This window comes from Papio anubis, unplaced genomic scaffold (genome assembly GCF_008728515.1).
Source record: "Papio anubis isolate 15944 unplaced genomic scaffold, Panubis1.0 scaffold1189, whole genome shotgun sequence".
Lineage (NCBI taxonomy): Eukaryota > Metazoa > Chordata > Mammalia > Primates > Cercopithecidae > Papio > Papio anubis.
The window spans coordinates 1,354-13,235 of NW_022161043.1; the positions used below are offsets into that span (position 1 = coordinate 1,354).

Below are 11,882 nucleotides of genomic sequence, written 5' to 3' on the forward strand. Positions count from 1 at the left end.
TTTATTTCTTCTTGGTGAGCTTTGCTAGAGTTTTTTAATATTAAAAGTCTATTTCAAAGCATCAAACTTTCACATTTAAAATTTTTAGGGTATATTCAGAGAATTTTTTTTAACATTTTCTGTTCTTTTTGCTTGCCTCTGCTTTTTGTTTTGAAAATACTGTTCTTTTTTACCTTTTTAAAATAGAAGCATAGATCATTGATCTTTAGCCACATGTATAAATCACTGAAAAATTATTCATCTGTAACTATATATGTATATGTATGCACATGTATGGTTATAAATTTACATCTTAGAGTGGATTTAGCTATATTTTACACATTTTGATTCTCACATATTGAACACAATTCAGTTTAAAATACTATCACTGAAATGAGAGAACACGTGCAGTATGATATCACTCCTTTGAAATTAGTTGGGACTTGTTTTATGGACCAACATATGATCAGTTTTGAGAAGAACATCATGTACATGTGAAAAGAATGTATATTATTTAGTTCTATAAATGCGATGTGTTTCCTAATTAAAACTAGGTATTTTTTAAATCATGTTTTCAAATTATCTCAATCCTTTGCTGAATATTTCTTTTGGTATTTTTTATAGTAAGGAGTATTGGTGTGTTACATTTCTCATTTTGATTCTAGATTAATCTATGTTTTAATTTTGTCAAATTTTACTTACATACTTTAAAGATCTATCTATCTATCTATCTATCTATCTATCTATCTATCTATCTATCTATCCATCCTTTTAATGTTTTTATATGTTCTTGGTGGAATTACCCTTTCTCATCATGAAATACCCCTATTCATTTCTAGTAATGTTACTTGATTTATAGTCTATGTTATCTGGTATAAATATAGTTACATTTGCCTTCTTATTGATAGTGCTTTTCTGTTAAAATGTTTTGTCTATTTTCAATCTTTTTGTTCTCCTAAAAGTAAAGCTTGTGTTTATAAGCAAAATATAGTTGGTATTATATCCAAAATGAAATTTTGTCTTTTATTTAAAAAATTATTTTATTATATATATATGTATATATATAAGATGTAGAACATTATGTTTAGATATACATAATGCAATGACTACCAAAGTCAAGCAAATTATCATATTCATTATCTCATATAGTTAACTTTTTTTGGTATATGTATGCATGGTAAAAGCAACTAAAATCTACTTTCTCAGCACATTTCCAGTATATTACATAATATTATTAACTATAATCCTCATGCTGTACATGATCTTTAGGTTTGGTCATCGTACATAACTGTGATTTTCTATTCTTTGACCTACATATCTCATTTTGTCCACCACCATCTGCCCCTGATAACCACCATTCTGTTTTCTATTTCTGTGTGTTTGGCTTTTTTTCCTTGTAGATTCTACATATAAGTGAAGTCATGCAACATTTTTGTTTTTGCATCTGGCTTATTTAACTTAGCATAATGTAGTCCAGGTTCATCCATTTTGTCTTAATTTTAATTTTAATCATTTTACATATAACACATTTAGTGATACAGTTGGGTATAAAATCTACAGCTTACGTTTTGTGTTATATTTGTCCTACCTATATGTTTTAGATTGTTTTCTTTCCTTGTGTTTCATTTAATGAAAGAGAACTAGATGATATGGAGGCATTATTAACTTATTTTGAAATAGTTATTTTCAGAAGGCCATAAACTGGCACTTAATTGCATATAAGGAAAGTATTATTTATGTACACACACACCCATACAGAGAATGCTCATCACAAGAATGATGAAGAAGGTCAACAGAATAGTTACAGAAGGCCAAAGACCAGATATTCACTATTCTTTCAGACTATAAGCTTAATGAGCACAAAGAAAGTGTATGTTTGATACTATCTAGTCTCTTTTATAAAAAACACAAAACATAGTGCCTTTTGAATGAATTACTGGTTAAATGGCTTAATAAATGAATTGGTTGTAGCTATGGTAGATTCTGAGAGAAAAACATAATGAAATCAGAAGTCTTTAATTTAAGGTCTCACCCTGGGGTGCTTTAAAACATGAACTTAAGCAAGAACTAAAGATTTCTGGGTTTCAGTTTACTTATCACTGGGTCATGGTGAGGATTTAATAATATAAAAGATGTCATCATTTTGAAACTATAAATTTCTAGACACATATGGTGCATTATTATTAACACTATATGCAGCAGTAATTTTAAGATGTTATTGTTTATCGGAACCCATTTATACTGTTTTAATATTAAGAACAAAATGCAAATCTGCATTCTTTTGAATATTGAAGTGAATATTAATATTTAATTTTTAGATCATGAACTTTTAGAGGGAAAAAAGTACCTTTTCAACTTCTTGTTAAGAATAGTAATTTTATTAAGCCTTATCACTTATAATGTGCTTTCAATTTATATTATTTGTTTATTATTCCTACCAGCTCTGTTAGGTAGAGAGCTATATTGTCTAGTGGTTAGAGCCAAGTTGCTTGAATTCAAATCCTAAATGTGACTTTTACTTGTTTACTTGCTATATAACTTTGGGTAAGTTCTCTGTACCTTGGTTTTCTCACATGTAAAATGGGGATAGTAATGGTCCCTACCTCATAGGAGTTGTGAGGATCAAATATGTTAGTTCGTTTAACATTTAGCACAGTATGTGGCATGTAGAAATGCTCAGAAAACTTTAATTTTCTATCAAAACTTAATATTCATATAAATTATATATGTTAATTTCAAGTAGTGTTCATAGTAATTGGCATAGAAATAAATTTTCATATTTCTATTAATATGATTCTAACTTTATAGTTGAGGAAACAGATGTTGGAAGAGGTTAAGTGAATTGTCTATAAAGTTGCTTAGTTAGTTCCAGAACTAAAACTAAACTAGCTCTTCTGACTCCAAATTCAGTACCATTGTGTAACAAATATCTTGCCTCTCTAACATAAGGCTTAGTAAACATTTTTTATTATAGTAGTTGAAAGAAACAATTTAATTCAGAAACTTTACCTAACATAAGGCTTAGTAAACATTTTTTTATGCTAGTTGAAAGAAACAATTTAATTCATAAATCTTGAGAATTCTGAATATAATGGAAACTAGAAAAATAAACATTAAAGTCTTTAGTCACTATGTTTGTACTTTCATATCAATGCAAAATTTTAAATATATGTATACTTAACTAGAGGTGACTGTCCTCCAGTCTAGCTTCTCAGGCCTCATTTTAATGAGAACAGATATAAGCAACCCTAAGGCTAATTAATACAGTTTGAGACGAAATGTATCTTGTCATTGTCACTGTCTGATCAGTCTTAGAATCAGGCAGCCAAATAATGTTACAGCAGAAAATACCTTAGAGGTTATGTAAATTGATATTCTCATTTTTTAGATGACGCTCAGAGAGTAAATATCTTGCCCATTGCTTGTCACACAGTGTGTCAATTGGACTAAAATCCAGGATTCCTGGGCTAATACTTTGTCTATTATAGCATAATTGGTACTCAGAAAAACAGGTGACATGCCAACAGAACTAGTGAAAGAAGTAATTCAAAACTTTGGTGTTGTATAAGGTTAAAGTTTATTTTTGAGTGTTCTTTTGGAGGTATACACACTAGAGCTCATTTTAAAGCAGTATATTGCTGTGTTCTTCTAGAGCAATACAATACTAACTTTCCACTCAATTGCTTTGTTGCTGTCTGTAGTCATCTTCACTCTTCTCTAGCTGTCGATCATCTGGTTTGCGAATTCACCAGACTCTGCTTTACTTAATCCCATTCTGTTATTAACATTTTTGGTAATTCACTGCTCATTAGACTATCAGTGAGAAATAGGAGAGACAATATGGAAAATGTAGATAACACCTAAGTTTACATATTTTCTACATAACTGTTAGTTCTGTTGATGGAGAAAATGGAAATTAAGTTTCATGATTGTGTTATTCTTATGTAGCAATTACTTCTCTCTCTATATATATATAAACCTTACTCTATATATTTTTTAACATATTTTGATAGAAGTTTAGGATATAAGAAGCTCAGTACAAACCATATATGCCTGTTGTAAAAATTAAATAAGATCCAATGTAGTTTGTATACTATAAAGCTTAATACAAAATACGTAAGGTATTACCATCCTCACTTTTCTAAGTAAGAAACCGAAGTTTGCGATTCTTCTCTTGGTTTATAGGGGCGTACCACAGGCTTTATATAATATTCTGGTCTGTAAAAGACACCTGTAGCACAAAAGGATCTGGGTTAGAAGGGCCAGACAGAGAAGCTTGCACCACAGCCTGGCCTAGCTGAAAGCTTTTCTTACTCTGGGCTGCATTCAGACTTGGCAGCCCTATGGATTGTGAACACTGAACCTTCAAGTACTGAATGTTGACAAATGCCACTGTCAGAGAGCATAATATTTAAATGTGTGTACCATTGAGCTGCATGAACTTCTATTAAAACACAGTTCTCTTAATTTTTATTACCAGGTAACCTGGGCCGGGTGGACCAGGTCTCTGAGTTTGAGTATGATCTGTTCATTAGGCCGGACACCTGTAATCCACGATTCCGAGTCTGGTTCAACTTTACTGTTGAAAATGTGAAAGAATCACAGGTGAGGGAAATAGTGGATACCTTCAGAGTGGTTTTGGTAAGACTATTATGCTTTTGTCTTCTTTTAGGAATATCAAAATAATGACTATATTAAGAATATATTCTTGTTTATCCACAGCAATGATACAGTTTTGGTTCAAGAGATACAGAGAAATAGGTACAATATGCTGACTTTTGTTATATGATGGTTATTAAATAATACAAATATTTCATCTGAGAATAAAGTGTTCCTTACTGATTGAAGCATTAGCATGATATGTTAGGATTCCTTGAGGGACACTATATGGAAACACTGGAAGAGACTTGCTGATGTGTTTACAAAGGGTATTGTTCTCTATTTTCTCTTCTTTATAAAGATCTGTGAGAAACATTTCTCACAAGTCTCAGTTTCAGAAGGAAAGCTTTTCTTCCGTACAACAGAGTGTTTATATCTTTAAAACAATATGATTCTTGTAACTGATCCTATTTTCTCTTTGCTTTGGCTGCTGGGAAACTTGGAACCATATTTACAGCCCTCTCTAGTGATTCTGGAAAATATTTTTGCTTGTGTTTCTGTGTACTGACTTTCCTTTTACAGGTTAAATATACCTTATCTTAAATGCATGGGACCAGAAGTGTTTCAGTTTTTTTTTCAGATTTTGAAATATTTGCATAAATAATACATACTGAGATATCTTGGGGAGGGTACCCAAGTCTGCACATGAAATTCATTTATGTTTCATATACATCTTATATACATAGCCTGGAAGTAATTTTATACAATATTTCAAATAATTTTGTCCATGAAAAACTATTATTTTCTATTTGTGGCATCATTTCAGTGCTCAAAAAGTTTTGGATTTTGGAGCATTTTAGATTTTCGATTTTCAGATTAGGGATGCTCAACTTGTATTTCGAATGTATTAATCTGCTTTTAACCACAATTTCTTCAGCTACATTTTTTTAATAGTGCACGTTTTTATAATACTTTGAAATCCTATTTTTCATGAGAGAGTATTGACGAAAATAAAGAGAACTAAAAACGTATGCTTTGAATAAACATTAATAAAACTCAGATTGTAAGATGTCAGTTATTATTCTGTTGCATTGAGACAACTGATCATGAAAGACTCTGCAGAAACTCTGTACACATAGTGAGAGTATGATTGTTTTAAGCAGATGAAAACATAGTCCTACAATCCAACATCTACCTTCTTACTTTATGTTGTGTTTTGCTAGCATATTTGGGAAAAAGTAGGGAGTTTAGCTTCTCCTGAGTCAATCCATTCTGCTTGTTCTATCCCCTGGTTTTGTGCTTCTCATCATTTTATCTCAACTGCAACTTGACTTGGGTGTCAGACAGTGGCCAGTGTCTAGAATTTAGGGACTCTGAGCCTTATTGTATACAATATTATTCCTGGCATGCTAGCTTCAGTAAAAAGGGGGTGCAAATACAACCACTTTACTTTTATAGTTTAATTTTGTAAAACACCATGGACACAAGACTGAGTGTATGCAATATTTACTAAAGTTTAGGGGCTAACAGGAGGGAATAAAATCTAGGGAAGAGCCCTGAACATTATTTACTAAATCTGACTTGTCTCAGAATTTTAGGACAAGGGGAGAAAAAGTTACACTACACACAGAGAGCCTCTTAAGGACAAACTTTAGTTCCTAGCTTTGCTTTTTGGTTTTATTTACTCTCCTATGGCAGAGTTCCCTTTTCAGTTTTTCACAGTAACAGTAGGCATTCTCTTTCTCCTGATCTTAGGAAAACCCTCTCTTTACCTACAGGGGTTCATCTGATTGTAGGATTGTCCTACTTGTTACACTAAGATAATCAATAATCCTTAAAGTATGTTTTCCAAAGTCTGTGTTACTGAATCTAGAGAGTGTAATCCACAATAGGAGGCTTTAGTCATATGTACTAGACTGAATCTTTCACTCCAAATTTGGGACGCCTATGAGGTTTTCTTCATTACCTCTCTCATTCTTTTGTTAATATTACTATCTCATATCAGCAACTTATGGTTGTCACAAACACATACCTCTGGAAAACAAACAATAATTCTGAAGCAGTGTAGTAAATTCATATGAAGGAAGGAAAACATTTTATTAAAAGCAATGTAATCTGCCATGATTTCTAAATTCATAAAGGGAATTATTCTTTTCCTCTTTTTTTTCATAGCACATCCCTCAGCTTGCCTGCTGGATCCAGGAACCCACTAACTCCTAAGAAGTGGGGCCAATTACTTTTCAAACAAGAGAATCATCTATCCTCATTATGTTCTTTGCTAAATAGAGATTTAGCAGAAGCTCTGAAATTATACTGTTTCTTTAACTCTGGGTCACATTAAATTCCTGGCCCCATTCTTCTTTCACTTTAGTGTCTATAAAGTTTATCTTTATACAGCTTATACAAGGAGGAGTAGAGGGGTGAGATGATAAGAGAGTTAGGAAAAAATGTGTTCCTTCAGTTAAACTACTTGAGATAGCCTTTTGGACAACCTTCTCATACAATGTTCTTTGGTCTTCTAGTTTGTTTACGAGGATGTTGTTTTTGTTGTTCAAAATGTCTCTGCCAGAGTGTTATAACTTACTTATTACATATTAAAGCCATACAGCCTCTTTTGCAATCTTATCTATCAATTAATTAAGCAAGTAACATGAATGTTTTTTAAAGGGTTCTTCTTATAAGACAGTTGGGTCTGTTTTGTGGATGCATATTTATTAAAGTTGAAGAGACCAATATTTTCCCTGTCTCTGGATTCTGTCTGAGTATAAGGTGCTGTCCTATCCTTGTTCCAATTAGAAATCATGAACATGTTTATCTGGTTTCCTGGAGCCTGATGCTTTTATCAGCCTCTTTCTGTAGGCCATTGCCTCATCAGCTGTAATCACATTATGGAAATCTGTCTCAAGAAGGCATAGAGATCTGCAGGAAAGATACAATATATATCTCTAGCTCACAGGATATTTGTTTTCATGGTAGTCTACATTAAAGAAAATAGTTTTACTATGAAGTTTGACTTGTGAGGTCTGTTTTTATAGCATCTCTTTCTATAATCTTTTTTTTCATCTCTCTAATTTCCGTTAAAATGAGACCTGCGTAAGTGTAGTCTAGTCAAGAACGTTATTTAGGTCTTGGTACTACTAGCAGGCAAAAAAATATGTATGTATTAGTCATCACAGGCTGACTCCATTAAATAAATTTTAAAAATTGCAACATCAAATATATTGTATAAACAGGTCTAGCTTTTGCATTATATTTCTTGATGTTTCCAGGAAATAATAAAAGCTCGCCACATATGGTGTTGTATCCCAGGACTGATATATTAACCCCTGAAAGTAGTTGCTAAATAGTGCATTCGCAAGAATCGGTGAAAACTAAATGTCCAAATTCCTTTATGGAAAGGTGATTTTCTCTCTAAAAAACTGATATTAAATATTCTTAGTGGAAATTTATTAATGCAGCTGAGAGCACTTGTGTGATATGAAAGCAGATCTTCCTATTTAAATATGCTAAAAGTTCAGCCAATAAGAGAAAATAAAATGATACGCTTGGATTAATTAAGCTCTATTTCTTTTTTGTATTTTTTTAAAAATCTTTTTGAAGTTATTTTTCCCATCTTTATTGTAAAAATAGTCAAGGCAGAATGTAGTAAATCTGGGAAATATAATTATTTGAAGCAGAGAAAAAGCATCCCCCCCCCACACACAAATTGCAATTTTACTAACTAGAAGCAAATACTGTTAATATTTTTGGCATATTTATTTCGAAACTTATTTATTTTCTATCTTGGAGCATAATTAAATTTGTACTGTATATGCATTTTCATGTTTTGCTTCTAAAGAACCTAAATATTATCACAGGCAATTTTCTGTTATCAAAAGTTTGATAAATTGGCTATAAAATATTAATAGCTCTTTACTATTATACAATTTTATTATTCTTGGTCATAAAGATTATTTTCCATTTGTTGTTGTTATAAGTAATAATGTAGTGAACATCTTGATGCAGGAAATGTTACCCAAATTTTATTTTGCTTCCTTAGGATAAATTCTTATGAGCGGAACTTACAGGCAAAGGGATATGAACATTTTAAAGACTCTTTACACATATACTAAATTGTTGCCAGAAAGTTTACACTATTTTGCTGTCCTATCAGCAGTGAATAAGGTTCCTTTATTTGAATTTCTTGCTTTGTTTTATAAACTCCAGTGTTCAGAAATCCATGATAAATTGTTACTTTTTCCTCACTTGTTTTGAAACTCCACACAGATAAATGGGATATCATGCAATGTCTCAGGCCTCTAGTCATAAATTAATTGCATTCCAGCAATAACATGAGACATCAAAACAGATAGAGTTATTATTTTGACTCCTTTTCTCAATTCATCAATCCTGTTTTACCTGGGAGTGCCAACAGATTGTCGTCTGATGTATGTAATAGGAGAATCTTTAAAAAGAAGTGTTGTTTAACAATATAGTATTTCTTGGATTATTAGAAATAATGTAGTTTAAACATACACATGCACACATACACACTTTTATATAGATGTGTTTAGATTTTCCTTTAAGATTCTGAGAAAGTTTGCTGCCTTTTTTTTTTTTGAGACAGAGCCTTGCTCTATCGCCCAGGCTGGAGTGCAGTGGTATGATCTCAGCTCGCTGCAAGCTCCACCTCCCAGGTTCACGCCATTCTCCTGCCTCAGCCTCCTCAGCAACTCTGACCACAGGTGCCCGCCACCATGCCTGACTAATTTTTTGTATTTTTAGTAGAGACAGGGTTTCACCGTGCTAGCCAGGATGGTCTCGATCTCCTGACCACGTGATCCGCCTGCCTCGGCCTCCCAAAGTGCTGGGATTACAGGTGTGAGTCACTATGTCTAGCCAGTTTGCTGCTTTAGTCTCCATCCTGGAGAATTCAGGCTCTGAAATTTCATCCTAGTCATGGCCAAAATCAGCAGTCCACAAAGGTAGCATATCGCAGTGCAATTAGCACAGACAATGGATTTAAACCAATTTGGGTTTATGTTTCTGACTCTTATGAGCTGTTTTACCCGTGATCAGTTTAAATAATCTCTTGGTACCTCAGTTTTCTCATCTGTAAAATGAAAGTAATAATACTAATTCATAGGGGTCTTGTGAAAATTAAACAAGACAATGTTAAGTAAAGAGACTACTGATATGGTTTGGTTGTGTCCCCACCCAGAGCTCATCTTGATTCCCATGTGTTGTGGAAGGGACCTGGTGAAAGATAATCATGGGGGCAGGTCTTTCCTATGTTGTTCTCATGACAGTGACTAAGTCTCACGAGATCTGATGATTATATAAAGGGGAGTTTATTAAGTATTAACTCACACAATCACAAGGTCCCACAATAGTCCATCTGCAGGCTGAGGAGCAAGGAAAGCCAGTCTGAGTTCCAAAACTGAAGAACTTGGAGTCCGATGTTCGAGGGCAGGAAGTATCCAGCAAGGGAGAAAGATGCAAGCTGGGAGACTAGTCCAGTCTCTCTTTTAACTTTTTTCTGCCTGCTTATATTCTAGTTGTGCTAGCAGCTGATTAGATTGTGCCCACACAGATTAAGGGTGGGTCTGCCTTTCCCAGCCCACTGATTCAAATGTTAATCTCCTTTGACAACAAACTCACAGACACACCCAAGATTAATACTTTGTATCCTTCAATCCAATCAAGTTGACACTCAGTATTAACCATCACAACTACCATAGTGTTTGGTAGACAATAGGGACTCAATACTTGATGGCTATTGTTTTTATTAAAACACCCCAACAGTATCCTGTCTGTCATGGTGGCCAACATGAAAATGCAGAGGACCATTGTCATCCACCAGGACTATCTCCACTACATCCACAAGTACAATCCTACAAGAAGCACCCCAAGAACATGTCTGCACACCTGTCCCTCTGTTTCAGGTCAGCAACATCATCATGGTGGACAAGCACTAGCCCTTGAGGAAGATAGTGCACTTCAACATTCTCAAGGTCACCAAGGCCACCACCACCAAGAAGCAATTTCAGAAGTTCTGAGACTGGACATCTGCCCAGACCTCAGAATGAAGTAAAGTTGCTTTCTCATTCAAACTATAGCAGCAACAGCAGCAAGAACAAAAACTACTACCACAACAGATTTCTACTAGAAAACTGCTACTAAAACAGGTTTTTTGCCCTTATTCCTTTCCGTCCTCCCTCTTCTCGTGTGTATTCTTCACCTCCTCCTCCACCTTCTTTCAAAACCTGTTATTGATGCTCATCATCATCATGATCATCAAGCAAAATGTACTAGTTAAGAATACAAACTTTTCGTTAGACATGCATTCCAGGCCTAACTCTTCCACTTACTGCCTCTGTGACCTTGAGAAAGTCATTGAACTATTTGTCCATTTAAATTATTAATTTCTATATTTATTCAGTGGGGTTAGTAGTACCTAATAGAGTTGATGTAAGAAACACATGGAATGATGCAGATAAAACAGTAAATTTAATGCCTGGTGCATAGGAACTGTGCAGCAAGTGTTATCTATTAATATTACTATACTTATAATACTACTAGGAAATATAACACAGGTTCTCATTTTCTCTGTCATTCAACTTATTATATTAATAGCTAAAATTTACGGAACACTTCAATGTCATAAGTACTATTCTAAGCCCTTTATATTAATTAATTCATTTATTCCTCAAAGCAATTCTTTGAAGTAAGTACCATTATTAGTATTCTCACTCCTATTTTACAATTGAAGAAGCTGAAAGGAACTGAGACAAAGAAAGGATGAATAACTTGCTGAAGATCATACAATTAGTAAGTGGTATATACAGGATTTGTGCCTAAGTAGTCACTGTAGAAATGCTCACTGTAGTAAATTTGGAAAATATAGCTAAGTGTTGAAAGCAAGCAAGAAAAAAACTCAAACACATAATCCTCCTACCTAAATGGAATGATTGTGAACCTTTTAACATATAGGCATATTTCAGAGATATTGTGGGTTTGGTTCCAGATCACAGCAATGAAATGAATATCACAATAAAGTGAGTCATGAATTTTTTGGTTCCCTGGTGCATATAAAAGTTATGCTCACTATATTATAAAATGTGCAATAGCATTATGTATAAAATCCATGTATACACCTTAATTAAGAAATACTTTATTGCAAAAAAAAAAAAAAAGCTAATATTCATCTGAGGCTTCAGTGAGTCTTAATCTTTTTGGCTGGTGGAGGGTCTTGCCTTGATGTTCATGGCTGCTGACCCATCAGGGTGCTATCACTGAAGGTTGGGGTGGCTGTCACAATTTCT

At 33.5% G+C, this 11,882-nt stretch overlaps 1 long non-coding RNA gene across 1 annotated transcript; it reads left to right on the forward strand.

Moving 5' to 3' along the window:
- Positions 1 to 1,194: 1,194 nt before the first annotated feature.
- Positions 1,195 to 10,903, forward strand: LOC116272513. The gene is made up of 2 exons (XR_004181181.1): positions 1,195 to 4,584; positions 10,503 to 10,903. It is a non-coding gene; the product is annotated as an uncharacterized LOC116272513 (long non-coding RNA).
- Positions 10,904 to 11,882: the final 979 nt, after the last annotated feature.